Raw genomic sequence first — 15,311 nt, forward strand, 5'->3', positions numbered from 1 at the left:
CGGTGTTCGCCTTAGCAATCTTATTAGGATAAAGACCTCCTCCATTCCTGCCATTATTGAAAGAGATCGTGATACCTCACATCTCAAAATAGGGTTACTTAATGTTAGATCCCTCACTTCAAAGGCAGTCATAGTCAATGAACTAATCACTGATCATAATCTTGATGTGATTGGCCTGACTGAAACATGGCTTAAGCCTGATGAATTTACTGTGTTAAATGAGGCCTCACCTCCTGGTTACACTAGTGACCATATCCCCCGTGCATCCCGCAAAGGCGGAGGTGTTGCTAACATTTACGATAGCAAATTTCAATTTACAAAAAAAAAAAATGCCGTTTTCATCTTTTGAGCTTCTAGTCATGAAATCTATGCAGCCTACTCAATCACTTTTTATAGCTACTGTTTACAGGCCTCCTGGGCCATATACAGCGTTCCTCTCTGAGTTTCCTGAATTCCTATCAGACCTTGTAGTCATAGCAGATCATATTCTAATTTTTGGTGATTTTAATATTCACATGGAGAAGTCCACAGACCCACTCCAAAAGTCTTTCGGAGCCATCATCGACTCAGTGGGTTTTGTCCAACATGTCTCTGGACCTACTCACTGCCACAGTCATACTCTGGACCTAGTTTTGTCCCATGGAATAAATGTTGTAGATCTTAATGTTTTTCCACATAATCCTGGACTATCGGACCACCATTTTATTACGTTTGCAATCGCAACAAATAATCTGCTCAGACCCCAACCAAGGAGCATCAAAAGTCGTGCTATAAATTCTCAGACAACACAAAAATTCCTTGATGCCCTGCCAGACTCCTTCTGCCTACCCAAGGACGTCAGAGGACAAAAATCAGTTAACCACTTAACTGAGGAACTCAATTTAACCTTGCGCAATACCCTAGATGCAGTTGCACCCCTAAAAATGAAAAACATTTGTCATAAGAAACTAGCTCCCTGGTATACAGAAAATACCCGAGCTTTGAAGCAAGCTTCCAGGAAATTGGAACGGAAATGGCGCCACACAAAACTGGAAGTCTTCCGACTAGCTTGGAAAGACAGTACCGTGCAGTACCGAAGAGCCCTCACTGCTGCTCGATCATCCTACTTTTCCAACTTAATCGAGGAAAATAAGAACAATCCAAAATTTCTTTTTGATACTGTTGCAAAGCTAACTAAAAAGCAGCATTCCCCAAGAGAGGATGGCTTTCACTTCAGCAGTAATAAATTCATGAACTTCTTTGAGGAAAAGATCATGACCATTAGAAAGCAAATTACGGACTCCTCTTTGAATCTGCGTATTCCTCCAGGGCTTAGCTGTCCTGGATCTGCACAGCTCTGCGAGGGCCTGGGATCGGGAGAGACACTTAAGTGTTTTAGTACTATATCTCTTGACACAATGATGAAAATAATCATGGCCTCTAAACCTTCAAGCTGCATACTGGATCCTATTCCTACTAAACTGCTGAAGGAGCTGCTTCCTGTGCTTGGCCCTCCTATGTTGAACATAATAAACAGCTCTCTATCCACCGGATGTGTACCAAACTCACTAAAAGTGGCAGTGATAAAGCCTCTCTTGAAAAAGCCAAACCTTGACCCGGAAAATATAAAAAACTATCGGCCTATATCGAATCTTCCATTCCTCTCAAAAAATTTTGAAAAAGCTGTTGCGCAGCAACTCACTGCCTTTCTGAAGACAAACAATGTATACGAAATGCTTCAGTCTGGTTTTAGACCCCATCATAGCACTGAGACTGCACTTGTGAAGGTGGTAAATGACCTTTTAATGGCGTCAGACCGAGGCTCTGCATCTGTCCTCGTGCTACTAGATCTTAGTGCTGCCTTTGACACCATCGATCACCACATTCTTTTGGAGAGACTGGAAACCCAAATTGGTCTACACGGACAAGTTCTGGCCTGGTTTAGATCTTACCTGTCGGAAAGATATCAGTTTGTCTCTGTGAATGGTCTGTCCTCTGACAAATCAACTGTACATTTCGGTGTTCCTCAAGGTTCCGTTTTAGGACCACTATTGTTTTCACTATATATTTTACCTCTTGGGGATGTTATTCGAAAACATAATGTTAACTTTCACTGCTATGCGGATGACACACAGCTGTACATTTCAATGAAACATGGTGAAGCCCCAAAATTGCCCTCGCTAGAAGCCTGTGTTTCAGACATAAGGAAGTGGATGGCTGAAAACTTTCTACTTTTAAACTCGGACAAAACAGAGATGCTTGTTCTAGGTCCCAAGAAACAAAGAGATCTTCTGTTAAATCTGACAATTCATCTTGATGGTTGTAAAGTCGTCTCAAATAAAACTGTGAAGGACCTCGGCGTTACTCTTGACCCTGATCTCTCTTTTGACGAACATATCAAGACTGTTTCAAGGACAGCTTTTTTCCATCTACGTAACATTGCAAAAATCAGAAATTTTCTGTCCAAAAATGATGCAGAAAAATTAATCCATGCATTTGTTACTTCTAGGTTAGACTACTGCAATGCTCTACTTTCCGGCTACCCGGATAAAGCACTAAATAAACTTCAGTTAGTGCTAAATACGGCTGCTAGAATCCTGACTAGAACCAAGAAATTTGATCATATTACTCCAGTGCTAGCTTCCCTACACTGGCTTCCCGTTAAGGCAAGGGCTGATTTCAAGGTTTTACTGTTAACCTATAAAGCGTTACATGGGCTTGCTCCTACCTATCTTTCCGAGTTGGTCCTGCCGTACATACCTACACGTACGCTACGGTCACAAGACGCAGGCCTCCTAATTGTCCCTAAAATTTCTAAGCAAACAGCTGGAGGCAGGGCTTTCTCCTATAGATCTCCATTTTTATGGAACAGTCTGCCTACCCATGTGAGAGACGCAGACTCGGTCTCAACCTTTAAGTCTTTACTGAAGACTTATCTCTTCAGTAGGTCATATGATTGAGTGTAGTCTGGCCCAGGAGTGTGAAGGTGAACGGAAAGGCTCTGGAGCAACGAACCGCCCTTGCTGTCTCTCCAGGGCCGGTTCCCCTCTCTCCACTGGGATTCTCTGCCTCTAACCCTGTTACTGGGGCTGAGTCACTGGCTTGCTGGTGCTCTTTCATGCCGTCCCTAGGAGGGGTGCGTCACTTGAGTGGGTTGAGTTACTGACGTGAACTTCCTGTCTGGGTTGGCGCCCCCCCTTGGTTGTGCTGTGGTGGAGACCTTTGTGGGCTATACTCGGCCTTGTCTCAGGATTGTAAGTTGGTGGTTGAGGATTTCCCTCTAGTGGTGTGGGGGCTGTGCTTTGGCAGAGTGGGTGGGGTTATATCCTTCCTGTTTGGCCCTGTCCGGGGGTTTCTTCGGATGGGGCCACAGTGTCTCCTGACCGCTCCTGTCTCAGCCTCCAGTATTTATGCTGCAGTAGTTTATGTGTCGGGGGGCTAGGGTCAGTTGGTTATACCTGGAGTACTTCTCCTGTCTTATCCAGTGTCCTGTGTGAATTTAAGTATGCTCTCTCTAATTCTCTCGTTCTCTCTTTCTCTCTGAGAACCTGAGCCCTAGGACCATACGTCAGGACTACCGGGCATGCTGACACCTTGCTGTCCCCAGTCCGCCCGGCCTTGCTGCTATTCCAGTTTCAACTGTTTCTGCCTGCGGTTACGAAACCCCTACCTGTCCCAGACCTGCTGTTTTCAACTCTTAATGATCGGCTATGAAAAGCCAACTGAGATTTATTCCTGATTATTATTTGACCATGCTTGTCATTTATGAACATTTTGAAAATCTTGGCTCTCTCTAATTTTCTCCTTCTCTCTTTCTCTCGGAGGACCTGAGCCCTAGGACCATACGTCGGGACTACCGGCCGTGGTGACTCCTTGCTGCCCCCAGTCCGCCTGGCCTTGCTGCTATTCCAGTTTCAACTCTTCTGCCTGCGGTTATGGAACCCCTACCTGTCCCAGACCTGCTGTTTTCAACTCTTAATGATCGGCTATGAAAAGCCAACTGAGATTTATTCCTGATTATTATTTGACCATGCTTGTCATTTATGAACATTTTGAAAATCTTGGCTCTCTCTAATTTTCTCCTCCCCCCCCCCCCCCCCACATGGGGAATGCTGGTATATAGACTCTCGACATCTAATGTGACCAAAATACAGTCTTCTGTTAAACCCGTTTTTGGTGAGATCTTGTTTATGAAGTCTATAGAGTCTTTCACATATGATGGCAATGATTGCACATGAGTTTTAATAAAATAGTCTACAAAGATAGACAACGGCTCTAGCATTGAGCCTATTCCTGCAACCACTGGTCTGCCTGGATAGTTGCCTTGCTGTGTTTTAGGTTTGTGTAATTTCGGTAAAATGTATAAGCATGGACGTATGGCACATTTGCAGCAAAGATATTCATATTCAGGTTTCGAGATAAGGTTGTTTAATAGGGCTTGCTCCAGATTAGAGCATATTTCCCTTTGGAATACCTGCGTGGGTGGGAGGGCTAGGTCTACATAAGGGTGCTAAAAAAAAAAAAATCACCAAAGCTTATAAACTCGCCAATATGTAAAGCTTATTAAAGATCAGTGATACTATCAAGAGCAATGTGCTGTTTCCGTTTTCCTTCATCTTGTTCAACTGTTACCATGCACCTGCAAAAAGATTGCTCAGATGTGCGGGTGCCTTTTTGAGTTTTGAGTTCAAATGAAATCAAATGTAATTTTACACCTTGAAATCTCAGCCGTCATCCATGTTTTGGAGATTAGGACCCTGGGATTGAGAGGCTATTAGACAGCCCCATTCAGAAGTGAATGCCTTCTCGCCAATATCTCTTTTCAACAGAAATAATAGGATTGTACCCAGTCTGGAGAGCGGAGCTCATCTGTACCTATCTGTGTCTCCAGAGAGTTTAAACTGTAAAATAAACGTTATAGCCGTAGGCTACAATGATTGATATACACTACCGTTCAAAAGTTTGGGGTCACTTAGAAATGTCCTTGTTTTTTAAAAGAAAAGCCAGATTTATTGCTTCTTTAATCAGCACAACAGTTTTCAGCTGTGCTACATCATTGCAAAAAAAATTTTTTCTAATGATCAATTAGCCTTTTAAAATGATAAACTTGGATTAGCTAACACAACGTGTCATTGAAACACAGGAGTGATGGTTGCTGATAATGGGCCTCTGTACGTCTACGTAGATATTCCATAAAAAATCAGTAATTTCCAGCTACAATAGCGGGCGGCAGTGGTTAGAGTGTTGGACTAGGTTGCAAGATCAAATCCCTGAGCTGACAAGGTAAAACTCTGTCCCCTGAACAAGGCAGCTAACCCACTGTCCCTAGGCCGTCATTGAAAATAAGAAATTGTTCTTAACTAACTTGCCTAGTTATAAAATTAACAATAGTCATTTACAACATTAACAATGTCTACACTGTATTTCTGATCAATTTGATATTATTTTACTGGACAAAAAAATGTGCTTTTCATTCCAAAACAAGGACATTTCTAAGTGACCCCAAACTTTTGAACAGTATTGTATACAGCCCATGAGCGAAGTACTACTGTATCTGTCTGGGTCCTAAGAGTCATCTTAGAGGACACTCTAGGATATCAGTCTTACAGTTTTAGATTAGCCATATAAAATAGCAATACAAAGTTAATTACTATGATAACATGTAGAATTTTAAGGTATAAAACAGGTCAATACAGTAAGTCCAGAATAAATATATTACGTCTGGTAAACACCCTTGGTAAATCTTACACATATATACTATTAATAATGTAAATATCCATCGGTATGGACAATTATGCTCCAACCAAAACATAGTTCTTAACTGTGATCTACTTCCTTTTACAACTTACATTTTTTACATTTTAGTCATTTAGCAGACGCTCTTATCCAGAGCGACTTACAGTAGAGTGCATACATTCTATTACATTTTACATACTGAGACAAGGATATCCCTACCGGCCAAACCCTCCCTAACCCGGACGACGCTATGCCAATTGTGCGTCGCCCCACGGACCTCCCGGTTGCGGCCGGCTGCGACAGAGCCTGGGCGCGAACCCAACCCAGCCTGGGCGCGAACCCAGAGACTCTGGTGGCGCAGCTAGCACTGCGATGCAGTGCCCTAGACCACTGCGCCACCCGGGAGGTTCTGGATAGAACAACGAATGGTGTACTGTAGATGGCGTAGCCATGAAAGTGTGACGGAATGATCGTCTCTCTCTCTGGGGGTATTCTTATATCTGTGCTTTGTTATCAAATACATCCCTCGAGATATCTAATCCTCCTTGTACATGTTGAACGTGCGCACGCCCATACGTAAGCCAGGGATATCACATCAGGGAAAGCGATCTTTAGTTTAACCTGTCTAGGATCAGCGTGGCGCTAGCGGCACACCCCCCCCCCCCCACTGAAAAACCAGTGCCGCGAAATTCAAAAAAAATATTTTTTTTAAATATTTAACTTTCACACATTAAAGTCCAATACAGCTAATGAAAGACACAGATCTTGTGAATCCAGTCAACATTTCCGATTTTTAAAATGTTTTACAGGGAAGACACAATATGTAAAGATGTACATCTATTACCTAAAAAACACATTAGCATAATCCACCATCTTTTATTTGTCCACCAACACCAGTAGCCATCACCAATTCGGCTAAACTAAGATATTTATAGCCCCTAACCAAGAAAAAAACTCATTAGATGACAGTCTGATAACATATTTATGGTATGGGATAGGTTTTGTTAGAAAAAAGTGCATATTTCAGGTAGATGGCATAGTTTACAATTGCACCCACCATCACAAATGGACTAGAATAATTACAATGAGCAACGTGTTTACCTAACTACTAATCATCAAACATTTCGTAAAAATACACAGCATACACGAATCGAAAGACTCAGATCCTGTGAATACAGACAATATTTCAGATTTTCTAAGTGTCTTACAGCGAAAACACAATAAATCGTTATATTAGCTTAGCACATAGCAATTAGCAGCCCAGCATTGATTCTAGCCAAAGTGAGCGATAAAAGTCAACATCGCCAAAAGATATTAATTTTTTCACTAACCTTCTCAGAATTCTTCCGATGACACTCCTGTAACATCACATTACAACATGCATATACAGTTTGATCGAAAATGTTTATATTTAGCCACCAAAATCATGGTTAGACAATGTGAAATGTAGCTCAGCTGGTCAGAAAATGTCCTTGCGCCACTTAGACAGTGATCTACTCTTATACATAAATACTCATAAACGTGACTAAAAAATATAGGGTGGACAGGGATTGATAGACAATTTAATTCTTAATACAATTGCGTTATTACATTTTTTAATTTATCCTTACTTTTCAATACAGTTTGCGCCAAGCGAAGCTACGTCAAAAAACATGGCGTCCTAAGCCACTAAAATGTTTCGACAGAAACACGATTTATCATAACAAAAATGTCCTACCTTGAGCTGTTCTTCCATCAGTATCTTGGGCAAAGGATCCTTTCTTGGGAGAAATCGTCTTTTGGTGGAAAGCTGTCCTCTTGCCATGTGGAAATGTCAACTGAGTTCGGGATGAACTGAAAAGCATGCCCAACTTTTCACATCGTTGCAAAAATAAATGTCCCAAAATCGCACTAAACGGATATAAATTGCTATAAAACGCTTTAAATTAACTACCTTATGATGTTTTTAACTCCTATAACGAGTGAAAAGATGACCGGAGAAATATAACAGGCTAAACTAACGCTTGGAACAGGAGAGGGTCGGTGTCTTCCACGCGCGTTACGCAGCAAGAAAAGACTTGCTAGCTAAAGGTTTTTTTCATTTGTAGGGCCTGTGAACGAGCAATCGACCCCGTTGGAATCGTCATCACGTAAAGGCATCCAGGGGAAGACGTAAGAAGTGTCCGTATAGTCATAGCAACGACAGTGCCCTTTTAACTGACTTCAGAAAAGTGGCCAACATTTCTCAAATCTGACTCCATGTCAGGGAAATTGCTGTAGAATGGGCTCTGTTCCACTTAGAGACAAAATTTCAACTCCTATAGAAACTATAGACTGTTTTCTATCCAATAATAATAATAATATGCATATTGTACGATCAAGGATTTTGTGGGAAGCCGTTTAAAAAATTAGCCACATTAGCATAAATAGTCTAAACAGCGCCCCCATCCCCAACAGGTTAACAGGTTGGCAGGAGCGAATGACATGTTTACAAATTCAACCTGCAGTTGATGTAGAACATGAACTTGATAACAGCACTCAGCAGAAGGCTATGACAATAGAAACCTGGATTAACACATGCAAACACCAACCAATAGGATGACATTAGGCTAATTCACAGGGGTCAAAGGTGACACAAATTACAACATAATGCACACTGGTTGGGGCCATCACTGATCGACGTTAGTAAAATCACGTTGTTAACATTACTCCGTTATTGATTCGAGGCACACACAACATTCTTTACCTGGAAAGCTATGGGTCAGCAGTGTTAGTTAATGAGGTATGGGTCAGCAGTGTTAGTTAAGGAGCTATGGGTCAGCAGTGTTAGTTAAGGAGCTATGGGTCAGCAGTGTTAGTTAAGGAGCTATGGGTCAGCAGTGTTAGTTAAGGAGCTATGGGTCAGCAGTGTTAGTTAAGGAGCTATGGGTCAGCAGTGTTAGTTAAGGAGCTATGGGTCAGCAGTGTTAGTTAATGAGGTATGGGTCAGCAGTGTTAGTTTTTTATTTATTTATTTATTTCACCTTTATTTAACCAGGTAGGCTAGTTGAGAACAAGTTCTCATTTGCAACTGCGACCTGGCCAAGATAAAGCATAGCAGTGTGAACAGACAACAACACAGAGTTACACATGGAGTAAACAAAAAACAAGTCAATAACATGGTAGAAAAAAGAGAATCTATATACAATGTGTGCAAAAGGCATGAGGTAGGCAATAAATCGAGTAATTACAATTTAGCAGATTAACACTGGAGTGATAAATCATCAGATGATCATGTGCAAGAAGAGATACTGGTGTGCAAAAGAGCAGAAAAGTAAATAAATAAAAGCAGTATGGGGGGTGAGGTAGGTAAATTGGGTGGGTAGTTTACAGATGGACTATGTACAGCTGCAGTGATCGGTTAGCTGCTCGGATAGCAGATTTTTAAAGTTGTTGAGGGAGATAAAAGTCTCCAACTTCAAAGATTTTTGCAATTCGTTCCAGTCGCAGGCAGCAGAGAACTGGAAGGAAAGGCGTCCAAATGAGGTTTTGGCTTTAGGGATGATCAGTGAGATACACCTGCTGGAGCGTGTGCTACGGGTGGGTGTAGCCATCGTGACCAGTGAACTGAGATAAGGCGGCACTTTACCTAGCATAGCCTTGTAGATGACCTGGAGCCAGTGGGTCTGACGACGAACATGTAGCGAGGGCCAGCCGACTAGGGCATACAGGTCGCAGTGGTGGGTCGTATAAGGTGCTTTAGTAACAAAACGGATGGCACTGTGATAGACTGCATCCAGTTTGCTGAGTAGAGTATTGGAAGCTATTTTGTAGATGACATCGCCGAAGTCGAGGATCGGTAGGATAGTCAGTTTTACTAGGGTAAGTTTGGCGGCGTGAGTGAAGGAGGCTTTGTTGCGGAATAGAAAGCCGACTCTAGATTTGATTTTGGATTGGAGATGTTTGATATGAGTCTGGAAGGAGAGTTTGCAGTCTAGCCAAACACCTAGGTACTTATAGATGTCCACATATTCTAGGTCGGAACCGTGCAGGGTGGTGATGCTAGTCGGGCGTGCGGGTGCAGGCAGCGAACGGTTGAAAAGCATGCATTTGGTTTTACTAGCGTTTAAGAGCAGTTGGAGGCCACGGAAGGAGTGTTGTATGGCATTGAAGCTCGTTTGGAGGTTAGATAGCACAGTGTCCAAGGAAGGGCCGGAAGTATACAGAATGGTGTCGTCTGCATAGAGGTGGATCAGGGAATCGCCCGCAGCAAGAGCAACATCATTGATGTATACAGAGAAAAGAGTCGGCCCGAGAATTGAACCCTGTGGTACCCCCATAGAGACTGCCAGAGGACCGGACAACATGCCCTCCGATTTGACACACTGAACTCTGTCTGCAAAGTAGTTGGTGAACCAGGCAAGGCAGTCATTAGAAAAACCGAGGCTACTGAGTCTGCCGATAAGAATATGCTGATTGACAGAGTCGAAAGCCTTGGCCAGGTCGATGAAGACGGCTGCACAGTAATGTCTTTTATCGATGGCGGTTATGACATCGTTTAGTACCTTGAGCGTGGCTGAGGTGCACCCGTGACCGGCTCGGAAACCGGATTGTACAGCGGAGAAGGTACGGTGGGATTCGAGATGGTCAGTGATCTGTTTGTTGACTTGGCTTTCGAAGACCTTAGATAGGCAGGGCAGGATGGATATAGGTCTGTAACAGTTTGGGTCCAGGGTGTCTCCCCCTTTGAAGAGGGGGATGACCGCGGCAGCTTTCCAATCCTTGGGGATCTCAGATGATACGAAGGAGAGGTTGAACAGGCTGGTAATAGGGGGTGCGACAATGGCGGCGGACAGTTTCAGAAATAGGGGGTCCAGATTGTCAAGCCCAGCTGATTTGTATGGATCCAGGTTTTCCAGCTCTTTCAGAACATCTGCTATCTGGATATGGGTAAAGGAGAAGCTGGGGAGGCTTGGGCGAGTAGCAGCGGGGGGGTAGGGGCTGTTGGGCAAGGTTGGAGTCGCCAGGAGGAAGGCATGGCCAGCCATTGAGAAATGTTTGTTGAAGTTTTCGATTATCATGGACTTATCAGTGGTGACCGTGTTACCTAGCCTCAGTGAAGTGGGCAGCTGGGAGGAGGTGCTCTTGTTTTCCATGGACTTTACAGTATCGCAGAACATTTTGGAGTTAGAGCTACAGGATGCAAATTTCTGCTTGAAAAAGCTGGCCTTTGCTTTCCTGACTGACTGCGTGTATTGGTTCCTGACTTCCCTGAACAGTTGCATATCGCGGGGGCTCTTCGATGCTATTGCAGTTCGCCACAGGATGTTTTTGTGCTTTTCGAGCGCAGTCAGGTCTGGAGTGAACCAAGGGCTATATCTGTTCTTGGTTCTGCATTTTTTGAACGGAGCATGCTTGTCTAATATGGTGAGGAAGTAACTTTTAAAGAATGACCAGGCATCCTCAACTGACGGGATGAGGTCAATATCCTTCCAGGGTACCCGGGTCAGGTCGATTAGAAAGGCCTGCTCGCAGAAGTGTTTTAGGGAGCGTTTGACAGTGATGAGGGGTGGTCGTTTGGCCGCGGACCCGTGGCGGATACAGGCAATGAGGCAGTGATCGCTGAGATCTTGATTGAAGACAGCAGAGGTGTATTTGGAGGGCAAGTTGGTCAGGATAATGTCTATTAGGGTGCCCATGTTTACGGATTTAGGGTTGTACCTGGTGGGTTCCTTGATGATTTGTGTGAGATTGAGGGCATCAAGCTTAGATTGTAGGACTGCCGGGGTGTTAAGCATATCCCAGTTTAGGTCACCTAACAGAACAAACTCTGAAGCTAGATGGGGAGCGATCAATTCACAGATGGTGTCCAGGGCACAGCTGGGAGCTGAGGGGGGTCGGTAGCAGGCGGCAACAGTGAGAGACTTATTTCTGGAGAGATTAATTTTTAAAATTAGAAGTTCGAACTGTTTGGGCATAGACCTGGAAAGTATGACAGAACTTTGCAGGCTATCTCTGCAGTAGATTGCAACTCCTCCCCCTTTGGCAGTTCTATCTTGACGGAAAGTGTTATAGTTGGGTATGGAAATCTCAGAATTTTTGGTGGCCTTCCTAAGCCAGGATTCGGAAACGGCAAGGACATCAGGATTGGCAGAGTGTGCTAAAGCGGTGAGTAAGGCAAACTTAGGGAGGAGGCTTCTGATGTTGACATGCATAAGGCCAAGGCTTTTTCGATCACAGAAGTCAACAAATGAGGGTGACTGGGGACATGCAGGGCCTGGGTTTACCTCCACATCACCCGAGGAACAGAGGAGTAGCAGGATGAGGGTGCGGCTAAAGGCTATCAAAACTGGTCGCCTAAAGCGTTGGGGACAAGGAATAAAAGGAGCAGATTTATGGGGGTGGTAGAATAGATTCTGGGCATAATGTGCAGACCAGGGTATGGTGGGGCACGGGTACAGCGGAGGCAAGCCCAGGCACTGGGTGATGATAAGAGAGGTTGTATCTCTGGACATGCTGGTCTCAATGGTTGAGGTCACCGCATGTGTGGGGGGTGGGACAAAGGAGGTATCAAAGGTACGGAGAGTGGAACTACGGGGTCCTTTGCAAACCAAAACAATGATAACTAGCCTGAACAACAGTATGCAAGGCATATTGATATTTGAGAGAGACATACAATAAGGCATAAAGTGATTGCAGGTCTTGATTGGGAGAGCTAGCTAAAACAAGAGGTGAGATAACAGCAGCTAGTCAGCTAACACAGCAACAGCAGGTAAAAATGGCGACGACCAGGCAGAGAGGGTCGGATTAACTACACACAGATCCTGAGTTAAAACACAAATAAACGGAATGGAGTACCGTGAATTAATGGACAGTCAAGCAGGCATCAGCTATGTAGCCAAGTGATCATAGTGTCCAGGGGGCAGCCGTAGATGGGGCAGTGAGGCCTCCACTAAACTAGCCCGCGGCGTTTAAAGTTAGTAGCCCGGGGGGAGGTCTGCTCAGACGGAGGGGGTCTGCTCAGACGGAGGCCGGTTGAGGGCACAGCGGATGGGCTATTCGTCTGCAGACCAGACGTGGTCGTGTCGACAGAGAATCCAAGCCGGATGGCGATGGCGAAAGAGAGGTTGTCTGTTCAGATAGCAGCCGATATGCTCAAGACAGCTAACGATTAGCGTGCCGCAGTTAGCATATGAGCGTTCAGGTTACGTCCCGATGGAGGGGCCAGTTGAATAACTCCCTCGGGCAGATAACGTCGGTATCCCAGTCGTGAAGGCCCGGTGGGGCTCCGCATCGGCAGTAAACGGGTCCGGATAGGTGATTGTAGCCCAGGAGTGGCTGATGGAACTCTTCAGCTGGCTAGCTCCGGGATAATTGGTGTTTGCTCCGGAATTGATGTTAGCCAATAGTCACTCGGATAGCAGCTGGTTAGCTGCAAGATCCAGGTGTAAATGTCCAGAGCTTGCGGTAAAAATCCGGGGATATGGAGAGAAAAAAGGTCTGGTATGCTCTGGTCTGAGTCGCGTTGTACAAAACTGGCAATAGTTTTCCGAGCTAAAGGATAGCTGATGAGCGCTAGCTGTGGTTAGCTGAACTACTAACGTTAGCTTGTGAGCTGGCTAACTTCTGGCTAGCTTCTGTTGTTGATTTCGGATACGAGGTGAATAATACCTTTGAGGAAAAAAAACAGATCCGCACCACATTTGGTGAGGTGGGTTGCAGGAGAGTGTTTTGAAGTTGAGTTTTTAAGAAGAAAAAAAATATATAAAAAGAAATGCGAAGAAAAATATATAAAATATATATACACGGGACAGGACGAGGACAAAGGACATCTGACTGCTACGCCATCTTGGATTGTGTGTGAGGTATGGGCAGCAGTGTTAGTTAAGGAGGTATGGGCAGCATGTTTAAACTCTAATCATCACAGGCACAGTATAGTGCCACTCCAGGACATAGGCATTAGAGTATGTTGCGGTTAAAGTGCCTCAGAAGTCAAAGGAGAGAGGAGTTGCAGCTTAAAATACAAAACACACTGTGTGTGAAGCGACTAACTCAGCTAAAGAAAATATGTTCGAGGATCAATATTGGAGTATATTCGTTGAATGCTTGGACATAAGCACATTTCATAATCTTTTGTGAAACTCTCCCAGTTGACAACATTATATTTCCAGTGCGCTAGTCAGTGGGTTTGCAACCACCAGTCCTACATGACTTCCTTTCCTAAGAATCCCTTTGCGTGCTGGGCACAAACTGGTTGACTCAACTTTGTTTCAATGTAAATGTGTCAACCTAATGTGATGTGGAATCATTGGAAATACATTGGATTTGAAAAAAGCAATCAACTGTTGTTTGAAGACTGACATTTCAACCACGTGATTATTTATCAAGATAACCAAATTTCGGCAAAGACAAACCTTGTATAAAATATGTCGAATTTGTACCTTTAAAATAAGGTTGTTGCTTCAACGTTATATTCAATAACAGATTTTTTTTTAACTATAGGCTGGGCAGCACCTCCTACTGGATAATTCATCTACTTACAGCTATCCATTGGTCACCCAATTCAGGGTTTTAACCTGCTATGATATTTGTCGCTGATCACTATCAGTGTGCTATTGTGAAAATGATTGTTGAGAGATCTTCACTTAATAACGAAATAGATTCACTGGTGCTATCAAAGTCATTCCAAAGGGTAGGTTGAACAGAGCAAATGAAATGTTACCATGCGTTATCACTCGAATATCATCAATGATTTAACTATTCATACCCCTAGACTTATTCCACATTTTGTTGTGTTACAGCCTGAATTTAAAATGGTTTCTTTTTTTTTCACCCTTCGACACACAATACTAATGACAAAAGGAAAACATGTTTTGAGAAATTTCTGCAAGTTAAATTCGCAACCAAATATCAACATATTTGAAGGAGACGGTTCTTCTGCTTAATCTGGCTTTAATTCCAGATTGTCTTCAAATGAATAACCCTCTACTGCACAACATTGCCCTCAAGCAACAGAAAACTATTTTTCCCCTCACACCCCCTACATTTTCTACAATTCCTAAACATTGCAGTATGTGATGACATGTCTGTAAACAATCCAATGAGTTGCAGAAGTTGGTATGATGGATCAATTAGGGGAGGGACCTTCTTTTAGGAAGCAGAGCGATGTGAGCGTATGGTTTAGCGGAGGGTAAAATACATTTAATTATTTAACATGTTTAAATAGAGAAAATGTGAAAAAAGATCTGTACTTGTGTAGGAACCTCTGAAGAAGCATATTTGATAGGTTCTGGACATATTTCATTTTTATATATACTGCATATTCAATGGTGTGCAGGCTACTTTTCAGGGCAATATCATGCTCAATGAAAACATGTATTTTGATGTAAAATTATGGCCTTGATCAATGTTTTTGCCAACATATCCACTCACATTCACAGCCAATGGACACAGGGACATTCTATGGGTGAAAGGAGCCTAATTTAGCACTTAGGATAACACCCTCTGATATTGAGGACAGTGAGCGTGAGGACAGTGAGCGTGAGGACAGTGAGCGTGAGGACAGTGACAGCGAGGAAGAATGGACTCCAGAATCAGAATTGAGAGACAGTGAAATAGTTTATTCCCAACTTGTATTT

This window comes from Salvelinus fontinalis, chromosome 33 (assembly GCF_029448725.1).
Source record: "Salvelinus fontinalis isolate EN_2023a chromosome 33, ASM2944872v1, whole genome shotgun sequence".
NCBI classification, from domain to species: domain Eukaryota; kingdom Metazoa; phylum Chordata; class Actinopteri; order Salmoniformes; family Salmonidae; genus Salvelinus; species Salvelinus fontinalis.